The 20,084-nt window shown below is 42.9% G+C and overlaps 1 long non-coding RNA gene across 1 annotated transcript; it reads right to left on the bottom strand.

Moving 5' to 3' along the window:
- Positions 1 to 4,765: 4,765 nt before the first annotated feature.
- Positions 4,766 to 17,496, bottom strand: LOC119371785 (uncharacterized). The gene is made up of 4 exons (XR_005179295.2): positions 16,605 to 17,496; positions 14,621 to 14,690; positions 10,742 to 10,800; positions 4,766 to 5,381 (listed from the first exon to the last, which is right to left on the bottom strand). It is a non-coding gene; the product is annotated as an uncharacterized LOC119371785 (long non-coding RNA).
- Between the last annotated feature and the right edge of the window lie 2,588 nt (positions 17,497 to 20,084).

Genomic DNA, 20,084 nt, shown 5'->3' with positions numbered 1-20,084 from the left:
TTTAAATGCGACGACTCTTTCAAACATCGAAAAAGACAAGATTTCTAAATGCTATATAGGCCCACTTTTTGTGAAAAATCGCACAATAGAAAATTTAAAGATGCTATAGGCTTACCATATTGGTGAAAATGCACCATGGATCAGTTTTATTTAAATCCACAAAGTCTCAAAAATCGAAAAAAAGGCGTTATGTTTAACACTTTAGTGAAAAATGTACCCTCTAATAATTTTGTTTAAAAGGATCCTGAACCACTTTTCCAAGTAATGATCTAACGACCTCAGTATAGGAGTTCACTGCCTCCCGAATCGATTGCCGCAAAAATTTCTCGAATCTGTCAAAAACGAGCGGAGTTACGGGGGTTTGGCGCACGCTCTCAGCGCTTTCTCTCTTTTCTCGTCCCAGCGAGCGCATTGGAAGCTACACAGGGAGGGATGGCACAGGGGAAAGAAGTTACGTCAGCACGCGTCGTGAAACGCGATCGCTCTCCCGCTATGATTCGCTTGCGCGTTGTGGTTACCGTGTAAAGTTAGCAGACTGAGGAGTGCGGCGCCGACAAGTGGCGGCACCCCGTGGCAAGAAGCGCATCTGATCTGAGCGCCGTTCTCGATTTATGTCGGCTATCAGCCATTGAGGATGCTATGTCTTTTGCGACGCGGAGAAGCAGATACGCGACGTCAACCGGCAGGCGCTCCGCCCACCGACGAGAGTGAGAACCGGCCTCCGTTTGAAATGAGGGCGCCTGAGAAAACAGCAATGTCGCGCTCCGCTTGCAGCCTTTGCGCGGCGCGCACGACTGCAATATTTGGCTGAGCAATTCAAAGTCGTGTCAACTTTCCGCAGGATGTGTTTTTTTTTAACATGCCCAAAGGGTGCTTCATCACCCCTTTAAATGCGATGACTCGCTCAAAAATTGAGAAATAGAACACTTTCAAAGGCTATAGGCTTGTCATTTCGGTGAAAAACGCCCCCTTGATCATTAAAAGCGACGAGTCTCTCAAGAATCGCAAGAAAGGAGATTTCCAAATACCATTTTGGTGAAAAATGCACCCTTGATCAATTTAACTAAATGCGACCTGTTTGAGGAAAATTGCACCCTCGATAAATTTTATCTAAATACGATGAATATTTCCAAAATCGGAAGGCACAAGATTTTGAAAAGGTTTACCCCTTTGGTGAAAAATGCACCTTAGATCAATTTTATTGAAATATAATGAATCATTCAAAAATAAAAAAAATACTAAATGTCCAAAGGCTATAGGCTTGCTATTTTTGAGAAAAATGCACCCTCAATCAGCGTTGTTAAAATTGGACGAAAATTAAAAAAATATATAAACGTACGAGACAGTAGGATTGGGCGTGTTGGTACAACATGATAAAGAGTGCTTAAGAGCGCAAACGACAGGAGGGGATAGAAGAGAGGAGACAGAGCGCTGATCAGCGCTCGTTTGCGCTGTTAAACACTCTTTATATAAACGTACAAGATTTCGAAAGGTCACAGGCTTACCGTTTTGGTGAAAATGGGCTTACTTTTTTGGTAAAAAAGCACCCTCGATCAATTTTATTGAAATGCGATGAATCTTTCAAAAATAAAAAAATACGAGGTTTTTAAAAGGTAAACTTTTTCGAGAAGAATGCACCCTTGTTCGATATTATTTGCATTAGGCGAAACTTTCGAAAATAGAAACAATAGAAGATTTCCAAAGACTGCAGAAACCTTTTTGGTTAAAGTGGACCGTCGATCATTATTATTAAGTTTAGACAAAACTTTGATATACGTAGTAAAACAAGGTTTCCAAAGGCTTATGTCACTAATGTATCCAGAACCAGTTCGATATAATGCGCCAAAGCTTTCAAACAATGGAGAATATAGGAATGCAAAACGCAAAACGAAACAAGGCAGGTCAAGCGAACAAAGAAACACGAACAGCCAAAATAAGCCATACAGATAACCATTTTCAGCTAAATTTATTTCACGGCAAGACCCCGTAATAATATTAATAAATGTTCGAATTTGACGTCCCAAAAACCACGATATGATTATGAAGGAAGCGCGGAGGGCTCCGGAAATCCTGACCATCTGGTGTTGTTTAACGTGCACCGAAGTCTAAATACACGGACCTCTAGCATATCGCTTCAGTCGAGATTCATCTCGGCTGCAGTCAAGATTGCAGTCGAGCAGTCGAGATTCATCTCGCAACCTTTTGGTCAGCAGTCGAGACCCTTAATTAGGCAATAGACCACCGTGTATACGTGTCGCCATTCAAGTGACGGTGTACGCGCAATTAATAGCGATAACTACATCGCTGATGTGTTTTAAAATGCGAAGCATTTCTTAGCGAACCTCAGGCTCTTTGGCCATTTCTGTCTATCTATCTACCTAGCCGCCAACGCCTGGATGCTCTCCCGGTCGCCTCAATAACTTGTAATATACCAAAATTGGCACAGCAGGGCATCAGTGTATGACGAACACGATTCACTGGTGATGACATGAATAACGCAAAACGCCTCTCGCGTACGCCATGAAACCCTTTCCCTCAGTCATGTGTGGCACATATACCACAGTTCAGTGGCGTAGGCAGAAATTTTTTCCGGGGCTGGGGCACCTCCTCGATCCGACATGGGGTCTGGGCAGATATGTGTGGTCGAGTGTCATTTTGTGCTCTGTATCCTATGTGGAAAAAAATTTCGGAAGGGGGGGGGGGGGCAAGGGCCCGGTTTGCCATCCCCTGGCTACGCCACTGCCACAGTTCATGTTATGCGGGTATGTGCCACAGGTGATTCACACTCTCAATCAACACAGTAACCGCGAACATACACATTGAAATACAAGGTAAGTGAGGGAGCTGAAGGCAGAACTCCCCTGAAAGACGCTCGACTGCCATCCACTCGTCCACGTGGTCCACAAGAATGACGCAGTGTTCTCTTCATTTCTTATGAGGCTAGGTGACGGCCTCATGCTGACCGAATATGACTTCAGAGTAATTGAGAACCTCTTTGTGGCACGCGAAGAAGCCGCCGCTAAGTGCCCTGATGGCATACAGCTATACTGCAGCAATGCGGACGTCGACTGCTATAACGCACGTTGCCCTGACGCTGCGAACAACGTGTTGTGTCATCCCGCATGCGATAACATAACTGGCTATGAGAACGAGCAGGTACACAGGGATGCCCTGGCCCAGATGGCCAAAATGAACGCAAGCGACATGGTTGGCCTGCCGGCCTCAATTTGCTTGACCATCGGCAAGCCGTACATAATCACGACCAACATCGACGTAAGCGGCGAACCTCGTTAAGGGAAACATGGACATCTTGTGGCACATCGAGCGTGACGAACGCGGCAACCTCTAGCGACTCTTCCCAACCTCCACGGTAGGCCATTGTCGTCCCGACCAGGACGATGCATATCACTACCGCACAACCCTCAATAGAATTGAAATGGGTGCTTGTGGCAATGCGAACCACCACAACCACAGTATATACAAGAAAAATACCTCATGTAAGGGGACACAGGACGCCATTACTATATATGTCACAAAGGGCCATATACGCCTAAGTAGTCTACGTATACGATAAGCGCCAACCACTGAAGTTAGTCTACGTAGCACTTTCCAGGGCTACCAGCCGCGACTGCCTATACATCGCCAACTCAAAAGGTGACTTCAGGTTCCGACATGTCGCTGGCTCTATCGACAGGCAGTCCGTCGACGACATGACCCGGCTAGGAAACAGGCCTCTAAACATCGTCTTGGACAGGGCTACCTACTTAATTCGATGCCACAACCACAACAATCACCTCACTCTCGCCGCTCTCAACGTACAGTCTGTGCACGCGTACGTGCACGACCTCGAAAATGACGCTCTGCTCACAGAAACTGGCGTGTTAGTACTTCTTGAAACCCGGAGCGATGAGCCTACTGCGTCGAGCGGCTTCATTGCATGTGTGCAGGCGTGGGCACATTTAACAACACGGCGATGCGCAACTTCAACTCCTGTATACCCGTATACCACGGGCCGCGGTATACGGGTATGCGCCACAGGTGATTGACGGTTTCTACCTACCCAGGAACGGCCAGAACAGACTTTGGTAATTTAATTGCGAAAGCGTTAAGAAAAACCGACATCGGCAGCGTTGCCCAGACGAACGCAAAGAATAAAAATTAGGATCCCAGCAGGAATCGATCTCAAACGTTCTGAGTGGCAGTCAGGTATTCTACTACAGAGCCAGGGGCAGGTCTTGAAGCTGCTTTGGAAAAAGACCCTATGCCGGCATAACGTCGGTGCAGCGTCAATTCTGGTTGCAGTTCTGGCTATCTAATTTTATAACAACGAATAAACATTACATGTGTACTCCCACGACACAGGCGTCATGTCGGGTTAACGTCAATTGTGGTTCCAGCGTTGGCCTACGCTTTTATAGCAGTCTAATAAATATTACATTTCCATCCCTACGATTCAGCAAGCTATATTCAAGCGTTGCTCGACCCCGGAGGAGTACGCTAAAGAAACATGTTGAGTGGATTCAAGCGCGATGCAACGAGGACAGAGGTGAAGAAGGGACACGAATACCAGCGCTGGTGTTCGTGTCCTTTCTTCACCTCTGTCCTCGTTGTATGGCGCTGAATCCACTCAACATGTTTAACAGAATCTAACTCGCCCAAATGTCAGTTATTCTAACGCTAAATAAAGTTACGTACGATGTTCACATCATCGCACCGTAAAGTGCACTTCGTTTCGATAATACTGCCCTATTGAAAATTTGCACAATGGTGGGCATGATGGGACCCACTACCCATCATCTTGGTGGATTATGGTACTGGGTAATGATGGACGCATGGTGGACAGATGGTGGGTGATGGACGGATGGTGGACAGATGGTGGATGATGGACGGATGGTGGACAGATGGTGGATGATGGACGGATGGTGGACAGATGGTGGATGATGGACGGCTGGTGGGTGGACGGTGGGTGATGGACATACTGGGTGTATGCTGGGTGATGGGCAGATAATGGGTAGATAACGATGGGTGTTGGATGCCTGAGTCAAAGTCGAGCTATGCAATTATTTACAAAAATAAGACATCGTGCTTCTTAACGTGATTATAGATAACCTTTTACCATTGAGGTTAACGAGTTTACTTGCTGTGTCTACACGTGGCCAAGCATGCAGCCACATGTTGATGCAGCACAAAATCAATGAATGCATCTTGCACCAAATACTCATGTTTATTTGTTCTCCATGCTGCCATGCCTAACACGTACGCCCTGCTGGCTTGCTTCATATAGTAACTTCTTAGGAACTTGCAGATAGGAGAAAGGCAGTTTCCTTGAGGTAGTGCAGTCAGCCAGATGGGGTGTGCTTTGATGTACTTTTCCAGGCATGCTACAACAGAATTGAATAAAAACAAATAAACTGCTTTCACTAAATTTGGAGCAATAACATCAATGAAACCAGTTGCAATCGCTTTGACCAAAAGCTTAAACCATATCAAGTCAAATAAAAGGCAGCACGTAATCAGTCCACATGTCCGTAACGTTCTAGTACGTAGTTCATTGCCAAGGCTGGTGTGCAAACCCCATTAGCTACAAAGTACGTCAACGGATGTCCTTGCTGTGCGCTTTGAGACTCCATATTGCTATTTCTTATGCCAGCCATCTTTGACAAAAATATGCAAGCAACAACTTCAACTCTTTCCCTACCGAGTTTTTTGTTAAAAACTATAAAAATACAATTTTTTTATTTGCCCATTTGATTTCACGTATCCCGAAACAGCTAAAAAACTATTTAAAGGCACTTTATTCGCAAGATAAAAGAAAAATATTTTTGAAAGTATCCGGAAGATTGGCTTCACTGCCCTGCAACACAGAAGGTGCCCTAATTTTATTCAGTCTTTGGTGCAGAAAATGTCTGGAATGAAAAAAATAATAAGCCCGTAAAAAAGCCGTGAACGTGTCGTGACGTTGGGGGTTTCTTTACAACTATTGCCATGCACTGTCGATACGTTGAGATTCGGTGCTCATCCGAATCTCAACGGTGCTCATCCGAACGAGGCGACGCTGCACAGACGTTCCCACACCAGCTCTCCGTGATATCAGATTTTGCCAGCACCTCTACGGGCAATATTCTTTACATTGTGTTCCTACAGACCTAAATCTTAACATAAGTTTCACAAAATTTTAGTGAACCAATGTGGCCAAAATACAATAAAAGACGTGATATTTGCAACGTCATGTTGACATGTATGTGCTGAGTTTTAGCATGAAATTCAACAAGTTAAACACTGACCTTAATTTCCTCTTCTACTAATTTACCTATGAAGGTAAAATTAATGACATTACATATCTTAAAGAATAATTTATTTGTCTAAACTGATCTAAGGTTTCACTTTAGTGTCCTTTAAGGGGAGACACTCCTCGAAATAACTTCTTTTTCATATCTTGTAATAGACTTAAAAATACACATACACAAATACACATACACATATGCTGGCATCAGATGCAATTCACTACAGATTGTTTGTGCCAATACAAGTGCACTCGTTCGCAAATCTAAATGAAACAGCACAGAAAAAGATGGTACAATGTATGCTAACGCCCTTCATGTCCAAGATGGTGTGAGCATGTTGCGTTAGTGTGCCGTGAATGTGCTGCGTGCAGAACTTTCCTTTTTTGGCACGATGGGAAGGCATGAAAGTTTAAGAAAACTTTGTGGAGGACAGGCACAGCTAACCACGTCATCCTAGTAAGGTGAATGGTCCTAATTGTTTATATTTTTTGTTCATATTCCTATGCTCAAACACAATGCGATTACTACAGAGCACTTATACTTAAGTAAATAGATTACTCTGGCAGGCCATATCTTACAAATTTCATTAATCATAAGTGTCCTGTTTAACTGTATGGCTGTGAATGCTGCAGCATAAGAATGAAATTAAATGGACATAAAGCGCAATTAAAAAAGGTTTAAATTGTTTTTCCCATGCTTTCTTTGAATCCATTACTAGTTTTTTCATATGGTAGTGTTAAACGAAAACTGGGCTCGCCTATTGCTTTTCATCCTCTTCGTCCAAACAATAGCAGCATTACTCGCTGAGTGCGATAAAATAATGGCAACTAGGGAAAAATGTGACAAAATCAGTCTGAGAAATGGCAGATATGCAAAATGGACACAGCATATTTGTTCAATATTCAACAGATGTCTTAGGGAACAAACATTGATGCCATTTGTCACCAGCACTGAATGGGTCAAACTGAAGTAAAAAATTGGCCTAACAGACTGCTTATGTCCAGCATGTGTAGCAGCCACTGACCTATATGCTAGGGTACCCAATTTGAATGCATTCATTGCTCAGAACAGCAGACGTGACATTCAAACTAGCATGACTTTTTTCGTAGAAAGTGAGCGCATTTGCCGCAGCCTCGAACCATCAGCACTCAATAAAGAAAAGGTAATAATCTACTGACCTAAAGATTCTAATCAGGGCACCATCAGAACTGACAGTTGGGCAAGGTGGTAGTGATTCATCATTGAAATTTTGCTGGTGTTGCTTTGGTCTCTTCCTCGTTCTTGTCTAGTGTATTAAATGATCAACGAGAACATATACTTTGTCGACCATTCTTAAACATCACCAAGTTTACACAACATCAGAACCCATACATATGACATACTTTTGTGTGACAATGCAATCCTGCCACCCTTTCATTTAATATCAGTGATATGTATACAGACAACATTTCTTACAAAAAGCCTCGGCATTACTGTGTTTTTCAGAACACCTTTCAGATATTTACGGGTGCATTTGTTGAATTGTTGCCTCTTTACTGTGTATCTACAGCGACGTGATGGCTGGATGATGTCTTCACACAAATGTCACAGAAATGTATAAGTTCCGAGGTCATGTCAACCATGCAATTCATTTCAAATAGATTGACTGTGAACTATAAACGAACTCCGAGATCTGGATTATTTTGCAATTAGAAGGTATATAGGTAGATTTGTCCTGTGCTCTTTTTGATGAGGGCTGATGTGCTGGCTAGAACGTATGAATATAAGTGCCATGCAATGATGACACAGAAATCTCGGGCTTTCACATGCCGTTCAAAGGCTACCACACGTGCTCAGCTTCATTTCTGCAGTTCGTACGGCAATACTGGACTCATGTTAACCTATTCAAAGCTGGTGAAGAATATTTAGAATGACAGAAAGCTGAAAAAATTGGTAATGATTCATCTTGAAATGAAGGTAGGCATGCAAACGCAGACACAAGAAAGAAGTGGGGTCAACACAAACACCAACAAACAAATGAAGAGGCATACAGTGGTGCAAAAGAAAGTGGACACAAATACCTTTACACGCATCTGCAGGGATAGGGAGACACTTATCAATCCGGCACACTTGGAGCTTTACGTGAGAGATAACACTTCAGGAATCTGATTTGTTCGTCATGCAAGTCAGCTGACAGCTGGCTCACACATGCATTTCCACTACTATCGATATGCCAGGCTTCTACCATTACAGGGTTTTACATTTCCACTCTTGTATGAAACAACGCATTCATCGAATTTTGGCGTGCATTTACACTCTCGACAATGCAAGGTTATATAAGATGGTAAACCTCCAGTTTATGACTCCTGATGTTTCGTTAATCTCTAGTAAACATAGCGGCCCATTTGCTCTTTGGAGAAGCAGCAACAGCGAAGAGAAACATTATACCACACCTGTACGGCAATCGGTAAATTTGCTGGTGTGTTCTACGAAACAAATGTTAGTGCACTTGTTGTCTATTATCTGTTTATTCTTTCTCTGCAAGGTGGCACAAATCTTACGTAGCCGTAAAGACAGCATTGACACTGCATGCACTTCCCACTTTCTTTAGCCTGTGAGATAAGCAATGAGTGTAAAGAATACCTACGGCACGCTTGTTACTGTTAATTTTTGCATCCATGTTTGCACGTGACACAGTCGGCTTCTTGAAACGTTCAGTGACAGTGGCTACTGCAAAACGAGGATAACCTGCATCTAATGGACGCGTAACCTGTGCGTTAAAGCTGGCCTTCATTTTGTGTACAGACTGGTGAGAGATGAGTTTAAGCATGACATGAAAATAGCGTTTTTTCTAAGCTTAGAATGCTTGGAGTTGAAGTTTGACAACAGTATTGAATATCCAGAAGAATACTGCTAGCAAACTTGGTTTTCCTGAAATGTTAAGGAAATGCCTAAAGTTTGTATACTATCATTCTGAAGCAATGCTTCAGTAAACTTCGGCCATCCTCCATTTAACTCAAATTGTTCAATCATTGAGGTAACCATGGATTCAAATTGGTAACCGTAACATGCGCAGCGTAACATGCGCAGAATTGAACTTGCATTGGTTTAAAGATGCCCCAATTCTCAGTGATTTATACCTTAGCACAGTTGACAATCGCTTAGAGGAGGCCTTAGAGAAATATATTATTGAGGTTTTTCATTACGTGGACAATTACATGATTGATTTTTTGTAGCGGTGATAAACTTGAAACCGCGGTTACCTCAGTGAATAGACAATTTGATGTAATTGAACGAGGGCTGAACGTTACTAAATAATTGGCTCAGAATGACAGAATAGTACAATTTCAGGACATTACCTTAGTGTTTCTGTGGAACCACGTATGATGGCAGGTTGCTCCTAGATCTTCCAAACTACTGTTTTCAACTTCTCATCCAAGCATTCTAAGTTTCTAAGGAATAGTACTGACATTGCTGTGTCATGCCATAAGTATTTTCTCACCAAGTCCTGTGTGAACACAATGAGCACCAGCTTTAATGAACTGGTTAGGCATCTATTAGATGTAGGTCATTCTTGCGTTGTAGTAGCCTCGGTAGCTCAATGTTTAAAGAAGCACATTTTGCTACGTCTGAACGTGGTTGCAGAAAGCAATAGCAACAAGCGTGTCTTAGGTGTTCCTTACATTCAGTGATTATCTCATAGGCTAAAGAAAGTGGGAAGTAGATAAGGCATTAATGTTGCCCTTATGGCTGCCAATGGGCCAGGTAAGATTTGCGCCACTGTACTGAGAAATAATGAGCAGGGAATAGACAAAAGGCAGACTCAAATATTTTTTTGCAAGACACACCCACTAGTTTACTGATTGCTGTGTAGCTCTGGTTTATAAAGTTCTTTGTAGCTGTGGCTGTTTCTACATAGGACAGATGGGCTGCTGTGTTATTCAGAGATTAACGGAACGTAAGAGGTGGTAAACCAGTGGCTACCACACTAATTTATCTTTGCATTGTCGAGGGTGTATATGCACACCAAAATTCGATGAATGCAAGCTACTATTCGCAAGTATCGATATGCCTGGCACATTATTACCAGTGGAAGTGCATGCTTGAGGCAGCCGTCGAATAACTTGTATAAAGAATGAATCAAATGCCTACACATTTCTCTCACGTAAAGCCCCACATCTGCCACAGTGCCACAGTGTCACACCATGCCCGTGTGCAGGTAAGTGTCTGTGTCTACCTTCTTTTCAGCCGCTCTGCATTTCTTCAGCTGTTAGTCAGCAATTCTGTTGTCCCGATTTCTCTCTTGTGCCCGTGTTTGCATGCCTACCTTAATTTAGGATGGTGAAAAGTGGCACGACCATTTGCTGCTCAACCGCAGTCTTGAAGAAAATGTCCCCACATTGCCAATTCATGAAAATATGACAGTTTTGCAAGTGAACCATGAACACAGCTGCAGGAAGGTGAAACATAATACTTACCTGACTCTCGCTGCATGACTTGAGTAAGCATGGTGCCTCAGGACAGCTCCTTTGCAGATCTAGAGCAAAAACGCAATACAAAATATTAGACAAAACAATACAAATAATGTTTTTACTATAAAAATGCATATAGGTTAAAAGCACGAGCTCGTATAAGCTGCTAGTCAGATATTTTAAAAAGTTTCCAAGAAATAATTCTTGAAGCATGCACAAGCTACAAACATAAGTAAATTTGACAAGATGCATCGTCAGTGTGTGAGAATGCATTTTGGCTGTTGCCTACTAGGTTATCTGCGTGCAACTTTTATAACAATACCTGGGCAAAAAACTTTATAAATGCACTTCATCTGGAACTGTGAGACGATTAATATTTACAAACGTCGATGACATAGAAAGGTTATGCGGCTTTGAATGATGATCAACAGTACATACATGACTTCCCCAATCAGCTGTGAAAATGGCTCAAGCTATCGCTCTCTCCCAGCTAAATACCAGAGACAAAGTTGACGAGCATGGTGAACAGTTTTATTAAACCCCATTGCCAAGATAGCTGCTTACGACAGTGCAATGACATAGTCAACAAAGAAGTGCAAAATAAAATGATACGTCGGCCACGCCACCAGTTTTCTTTGCGTTGGCTTATATGTATTAGTAGAGAGGAGGTTGCTATTGCATATACTTCATTTTAGGCCAAAGACCTAGAAAAGTGTTCACATTGGCTCTGACTGCCTTGTTTCCTAGTGGCGTGTGTGTCATCTTCACATCTTGTCTAATGCTGTTTTATTGCCTTTTATATTGCACCAACCAGTGCAGTCCCAATCAAGCACACTACTGATTGAGTTGTGCATTGCAAGCATGCAAATGTGGTTAACAAATATGAGCAAAATAAAATGCAAGGCACAATTATCTAGACAAACATAACTTTTTTTGAACGAGAAAACTGTCTTTCATTATTACGCTTCCTCCACACAGATTCCGCAGAAGTGAGTCGCAAAAGACATGTTGTTTTGATGGGCAAAATGAAGTATATGTGATGCACCTATTGACGGCCTTTTCTGTAGAATATACATCTTTGTTTTTTTTAATATATTTTGAAGAAACCGGACACTAATAAGCACACAAGCTAATGTGCATTCATCATGTCTGGCTGAGTAGCTATTCAAATAATGCAACATTTCAATAACAGAGCGAGTTTCATAAAAAGAGTGTAAAAGAAGGTTATAGCTGTTGCTCATCGTAACAAGTTTGCTTGCCCTCTCCTTTTAGCAGATTTCTAAAAAATACAACACAAGAAGGAAAATTGTAGTGATGCACCATATGGCACAAGGCAATGTGTGTGAGTGACTCATCGCTTAGCCTATAAAAAATGACACCATATCTTAAAAGAATGGTCATTCCTGCAGTGCCTGAATGTGCATTCTCATAAAGCTGAAATTGTTGGATTGTTTTGACACTACTTAAGAATTGATAGTTATTGACTCCAAATTGTTCCACAAAGAGTCCTATTCACCTTCTAGAGGGCGGCAGCAGCCCACTTTCGCATACGCTAGGCACCAATAAAATCTGAGAACATATTTTTCTTGACGAACAGCCACCAGAGCATGGTTTTGCTGCATCAGAATAATTAAAACTGAGATTTACGCACAATGCAAGCTGATAAACATCAGTCGCACTAAAGTGACCACACACAGCAAGGGTCATTTTGGACCGTTATATCTCGTGAACAAAGCAAATGAGGTCATATGATATTAAAACCGTGTGTTCATTGACAGAAGCGCTCTTCAATAAAAAATTGCCGTCAAAATTCAGACCGGATTTTTTATATTTTGAAAAAACTCGCTTCTTTAACTATTTTTTTCTTTTTTTGCATTGCCCGTAGGAAAATGATCTTCCGTATAAATGTTGCAAAGGTTCTTTTCTATATTTACACTGTTTTGAAATTTCTGTTTGAAATAGGAAAGGCGCCAAGGTGCCTCAAGCTTAGCACACTTTTTTTTATTTCGACCATGTTTGCCATTTTTTCACATTTTCTTCCTTTTGAGAACGGCATAAAAAATGCATGGATATAATTCACAGTATTGCATTTTAAAACCAGGAAAAAAAATTTTCAACACGTCATTCATAGTTCGCGTTAAATTCTGCCGTGAAATCCGAAAACATTGCCGTGAGCAAAAACAAGAGGCCCGCACCGCCACCTTCAAGTATTTTTTTGCCACGCTGGGAGCGTTTCTTGGAAATAAAATTTTCGGTTCACTGCACTTTGAGTGTGCCCACATAACACAAAAAACCCAGGCAAAACAAAAATATCGACCGGACAGGCATGTTTGATCTCTCGTGGAATCACCCTGCTGTGCATTGCTGCTGTGTATTTGTGGAATGTGTTTTCTCACCAATGCTTGGTTCGAGGCCACCGAAAATACCATTTTATAAGAACAAATGTGCTACTGTTAATTTCTGGGATGTCAAACTCAACAAATCCGCATCCCTTGCACGTGTCCCTCAATGCATTAAAAAAAGTTTAGCCTGGCTGGTATAGATTCTAACAGGGTATCTCCATCCTTGATCGAATTTCGACGCTAAAGAAGTTCATAGTATGGTAACATTCACCATGGTGCCACTCACTGGTACCAGGGAGATCACAATAGGAGGAATCTCTTTGTCGTCGTGTTCCACGTGGCATTTGTGACCAAAATCATATGGCTTTGAAGATGTGTGTACAAAGTATGGATAGGCACTGTACGCCTCAGGAAGCATTGCTTTTGTGTGCCTATCTGCAACAAATGCATTTATGCCACGGGTATCTCTCGCTGGCATGAGGTGTCGCCAAAGTACCACGAAAATTCAACTCTAGGAGAGAATGTTCAGAGCCATGTGTAACGTTCAATGCAACAACAAAAGCAAGGATTGATTGCAGGCCTACTTGGTTCACAATGAGAAGGAAAATGTTACAAGGGTCAATAGTGTGTGTAATTGTGCTTCTTGTATTGCCCAAAAGTGCTGTAGCATTATAAAAAAGAGAGCGCCATGAGAACACCATCTAACTTTGAATATGTAGGAAAGCTTCAAAATGGTGCTCCAGGAACATTCACACATGTTGAAATGAAAACAGCAAAAAAGAACGAAATATTGCACAAAACATCACAAGTCATGGCGTGATTGTCATAACTGGAGGAGGGATTTCAAGCTCCCTCAAAATTTTGAAATGCTGCATGTTCATATAAACGCACACACACATACGAACACATGCACAAAAAACATGAAGTATAGCAAGGCCGCTACTATTAACAAATTTTCTGGCTAGCCCCTGCATGGTGTGTATTTGTGTGTGGTATTCTGTGCTATCTTCATTATGACCCTCTAGCAATAACACACAAATCTCTTTGCTGTACAAGGTTGTATACATGAAAGCCAAATTTCCTGAATGTGGCCCTATTTCCTTGAATCAGTGCAGGAATTACGGGCGGTGCCATTACTGAACATGCAAATGGAAACAGGAATAATCCTTGATACACAGGAATACACGGAACAGCAACACAACAATGTAACCGGTTTCTAGACTTGACAAATTTGGCTGTTTTGGTGCCTGATATAGGTTGTTGTTGTTATAGATTAAACTAGACCTAGAAATGAAACGACACACTTTAGTATTGAGCTGCTTCAGATCTAAATGCATTTTAAATTTGATGTTGATGTGTGGCACATATGTCCTATGTATTATAGAAGATTCCTACTCCACATTAGCACTCCTACATGCTCCTATGTTCGCGCGTAGCAGATGAAACTTATTGAACCTCACCACATGTGAGTAGTCACACATAAATCGCAAGTTTGATCTGTGACAATAATGTCAAAATTGTTTACAGCAGAGCTGTGACCTACCTGCATTTGTTAATCCCTCGGGTTCACATCAGCATTGGCTGCATATGGTCATCACCAGCAGGGGAGGTGGCTGCAACAATTTCTTTGTTAAAGCATTGCCAAGAATTTGGTCTGGTTTGTTGCCAAAGAAATCTGGTAGGACAGGCTTTGAGAGAAAGTTGTGTAATAAGGCTGTTACCAGTCAACTCAGAGGTTATGCCAAGCAGGCATGGTCTCACGCAAACCATACACTGAATAATAAGTGGGACTGACAAATACAGGGATATTTTTAACTTCGTTCATCATGGAACTAACACATTATGCACTGATTAGCTTATGTGTTAGACAGAAAATAACATGAGGGAGGTCAATATATTTCACTAATAACACACATCCTTGTCAGCCACATGCTATAATGGGCATTCCACAATTACCCATCTAAGAAAATGTGAATAAATGTTACCTGAAATTTTTAAAGCCTCATCGTACATGTGATTATTGCTCAATACACTTTCCCATGAATTCTACTGAATGAATGTCAACAGCATGTGCTTTGCTGCCTTCAACATAATTTATGAGAAATACACTTTGTGCTTGATGAAAATTGCCGAGTTTTTGCAGAATTTCTGTGGTCTACATGTCTTTTTACATCCAACAAAGCTCCGCATGCCAGTGTTTCACTGTGCCATGTCAGTGGATTAACACAGGAAGTTGGGCGAGTTGCTACGTTATCATATTCAGCTGAATGTGTAGCGCGGCATAGGTGAGGGAAGAATTGGATGACACGGCGCTTCATTCCTGGTCTATGCCACGTTGCACGTTCAACGAAACAAGCCATGTGAGTGCCATATTATCTACCTTAGATGCAGGGTGGCTTGTTTGTGCCCTTAGCAACATACACAATGTGCAACCACATTTATAGCATACTTTACGCAATTTAGCATACTTTAGCAAATAAGATTTATGGTGCCGTAACAGAGCCTGAGCTCTAGTTCGTGGGTACGATTACAGCACTGTTTAAGTGGTGCTTTATGATACTTACCAGCGTCATGGAAAACTGCAGTCCACCTATCGCTCCACCAGTAGAGCGCGAATAGCGTATGAATGGTTTTACATAAACGCACTAGCACATAAACACAGTGATGAGTGCTTACCACAAGCTATACAGCTGCAGAAGTTAGGAAACAAGTAATACCAATCCAATAAAGGCAGAAGTTGAGGGTAAGATGGGAGCTGGAAGAGATGAAAAATGCATGAACACGGGGTGCCAGCAACACCCCGTGCTCACGAATTTTGCACGTAATACCACTGTCACAGGTAACTGCAATGCACGAACGCACATACAGTGCCGAAAGCAATAGCAAATTCAGATGAGAGTACGCCTTACCAAATTAGGTCAACACGCATAAAAATGGGTCAAACTGACTAAACTAAATACAGTGTCATGCTGCAAAATTGCTTTACCAAATCCACCTTAGCTATTGCTTAAAAGACGACAAACAATGTCCAAGAGTGCTAACCTAAACGCTTTTGACGGTCACGTTACTTAAGGACGCACAAAATGCACGCCTAAAGAAAATATCCCTACATACACTTTCTTTCTCCCACTGTACTGATACACGGCTCATGGCTCAACACGGTGGCTGGAGATCATTCCTTTAGAGTTCGTTCAAAAGAAAGAAATAAATCAAGCTTCGATTTCTTTGCTTTACCCCAAGTAAGTTGACAAGTGTAAACTGCACGCATAAAACACATGACGATGGTGTGTCTGAGAAAAATGTCTCCTTTCAGCAAATTTTAACATGGCGCAGTGCGTGCGCACGAGCTAATTACCAAAACTTTATATAACTACTGACTACGCTCTTGGACAAACGTCGTGCGCAAGCACCATGCACACAACAACGATATGTGGTACCAACAAGTTATGCGATTTCCTTCAGCGACAACGCATACTACAATAAGAACGACTGACAACGTACGAAGCGTAACATTCAAAATCACTCACCTCTGGCAAGAAAGCACGCTGGCAGCGTGCACTGCAGGATGACCGCCGGTTTTCAAGCGATGCGCAGAGCAAGGAACGGCCAAGCTACCCGCATCCGGCTGTCCGCCGGTATAGCTCCCGAAGTGCTCGAACGTCAAGGCATTTTCTAGGCCCACGGAGCGTGCCGTCGAGTAAAGATTGCGGTGCTGCTACTCACTGATGTGTGGAAACGTTTGAAGAGGGCACGGTGTAAAGAGGGTCTCCAAAGCTAAGAATCACGTCCCTCGATCACACCGAACAAAGGAGTCGCAGAGAACGGAGTCGCACGGCCGGCATCTGGTGACTATTTGCACGGTGCCGCGGATCATACTCAGTGAAGAACTTGCGCTTACGTCAGTAACCGCAACACACAACACACAATGCGAGGTAACGCAGTAAAGGTCGACCGCATGAACAAAACTCGACACTACGACGCACACACGAAATGCAGGACGCCGCCATGTTTGGAAAGAAAAAAAAAAAGCGACAGGGCGATGTTGGCGACACAAGCGCCACCACGCCACCACCACCTCAGTTTCAGTTTCGGTATCGACATATGAACAGAAAAATCGTGTGTACGTTGCTACAAATAGCTCAAACGCGAGTGCTAACGCTGCAAGAAGGAAATGCGCGATCTTATATATTTGTCTCATCAATCTGTCATTGAAATTTACAGCAATTTATGCAGATCTAGCGGAATAGTTAGTGAAGTTGTTCAAGGGAGGTCAGTCTTTGACTGCGATGTGAAAATGCACATCATGCATTCACGAACATTTTGTCATGTATTTACATCCGCAGCTTAATGAATGTTTACCTTCAGCCTTAACTTCATTTATTAATACAAAAGCGAGTCTGCTCTGAACCATTTGGTTCATTGCTTCTCGCTTGGTACAGCTCAATGCGTTTTGCTTCATCGCGCGGAAACACAATACAAAAGATAACTAACCGTGATTGCATTTTTCGCGTGTTGTATACGTGGTTCAAAATACACGGAAACGTTTTCATCTCCGTGCCCACGGGTGCACGTAGTACGCAGTGCAAATGTGCTGTGCGATGTATTTTTGTGCCGTTTCTTAATGCACGAAATCACATCGTTCGTGCAACATGCATTAGGAAATTGTGGCACAGCTGCCAGAAGTAAGTTATGAAGAATTGTGTCCGCTGTAAATGCATGGGTAAAACAGCATATGTCTGCCGCTTCGCGTTGCGCCTTGGGCGCTCTCACTGTTTCACCAGTGCCGTCACGTGCCCGTCGCGCGAAGGGCACACGTTACTCCAACATAACTTTTTGATGACATATGCGCCGTGGGAAATCTTAATATTGGAATAATGTGAACGCACGACTGCGCGAAATTGTTGCCTTATTTCGAACTGTTGCTTAGACTTCATAGTCGTCAATCGCGAGCTGCTAGTGGTTATACTTGCAGCTCCCACTCGTAATCACAAACATTTCTTTCCTTACGCCTAAAGGCGGCCTTTCGTAAGGAGAACTTCAGGTAAAGTGAAAGAAAAGGTAAAGCGACCTTTCAAAGACCCACCTTAGGACATTTTAAGGGCACCTAACGAAAGACGCCCTTATCCGTATTAGTGACTGTTATGGGAGCGAAGCTATGCACGTTTTTAAGATTGAAATCATCCATTCATGCGCGTATAACTTAATCCTACAACAAAAGGTTAAATCAAGTGTGCATTTAAGCTACTGAAAGCAAATACCGCTAGTGTCAGACGGGCATTTTGCGCGTTGCTAGCGTTGCCGACTCGCTGACTTTTGTTGGCTAAACTTTCTTTTCGGCTAAACACTAGCCGTCACAATAACGTGTTTGCTAAATTTCCCGTCGTTTCATTTGTGTACGTTCAATGCACGTGTTTGTGCTGGTGGTTGCACGGTACTTACGTTTGCATTCGTAAGCTATAACAAAGTGAAGGGCGTTGTGTGCGGTCCCCTCGTTGAGCCCGGGCTCCCGCCTGTTTCCCTCCATTCGGCTTGCATCCTCACGGGAAAGGGGGACGTCTCAAGGCTGAATTCACGTAATGTCCCCGTGTTGTTGTTGTTTGTGGTTATGTGGAGGAAGAGACGTGTTGTGTGGCCGTGGTCTGGCCGTTCTCGCGGCCGACAGTGACAGCGGTAGAGAAACGGACGGTCTGTGCGAACCGAAGTGAATGCGCGTGAACGATGTGCCTGTGTGGTGAATATTACCTCCTTCTGAATGTGTCCTAATTCAGCTTTATTCTAATAAATGGGTAAGGTTTTCTCATTTCCTTACTTGTGTTTATTTACTTCGGTCGGTGTTAGCACTTTTGCCGTTAGATTTACGCACCGAGGACTACCAGCGGACTAGTTGGGATTATTCCAAAGAAATCGAAAGGCTGACCACACGGAAGAAGCGTTTACGACAGGTGAGCTCCGTTTTCGCATCTTGCTACTTTCGAGGAGCGAAGACAGCAGCATTTTGCCGATACTGAGGCTCCTGATGTTTGTTCAAATTGTGGCTATCGTGCCAGCTTCATCGCCTTTCCACGCGTGATAGATAACCTCGATGAAATACGACACGTGTGATTGCTCGCACATTGCTTCGAAGCTTTCTTTTTTCTTTTTATTGTTGCGGATGTCGTGCATTGTACGCAAATACACACATATCGCCATGCTGGATAGCGTAAGCCTTAGGTACTTCGAAAGCTACCTTACGGAGGCTTCCTTTTCGTAAAGTTGTCTAAAGGGGGCTGCTGAGGATAAAGTGTGTTCTTGAAACACGGTAAGGAGCCGAGCAAGTAATAAATATGTACTCGTGTAAGTGCACCGCCGAGCTAACAATACGAACCAATACGCTAGCGGTCGATCGAGTTGCTTGTAACCGTCGCGTACAACAATCTTTGACAACGGACATCGTGTCTATGCGAAATTAGGCCAAGCATGTAGGCGACGCAAAATGTAATTTTAGAAGTGTTGCACTTCGTCGCTTATGCTTTCTCCAATTAGTTAGGGCTTTCGTCAGTTAAATGTCATGTGCAGCGCTTGCCTCTCGCTCGTTGGTTCAGAAGTGAACTCTTCTCACTTCCAGTTTCAATGCAAGGAAACAGGGGCGTAGCCAGAAATTTTTTTCGAGGGGGGGGGAGGGGGTTCAACCATACTTTATATATGTTCGTGCGTGCGTTTGTATATACACATGCAATATTGAAAAATTTCGGGGGGGAGGGGGGTTTAACCCCCACCCCCCCTGGCTACGCCCCTGGAAGGAAACACCTATAGATGCGCGTTGACAGTTGATGCACAATGCCCTAGAGTTCAAAGTTGTATCATAACAATTCGGTAGTTTTCTCGGATGAGTACTTCTATGCATCATAAATGCAGCTGATCACGAAGCATCCATAATCAGCAACATACGTGTCCATTGACACAGGCTCCTCATGTTTCTATTATCACATCTATTGCACCCAGTATCCACCCGGCACATCTCCACGTAT

Source organism: Rhipicephalus sanguineus, chromosome 10 (assembly GCF_013339695.2).
Source record: "Rhipicephalus sanguineus isolate Rsan-2018 chromosome 10, BIME_Rsan_1.4, whole genome shotgun sequence".
In the NCBI taxonomy this organism is placed as follows: Eukaryota; Metazoa; Arthropoda; class Arachnida; order Ixodida; family Ixodidae; genus Rhipicephalus; species Rhipicephalus sanguineus.
The sequence above is the reverse complement of the archived record's forward strand: the minus strand, read 5'-3'. Positions and strand labels throughout refer to the sequence as shown.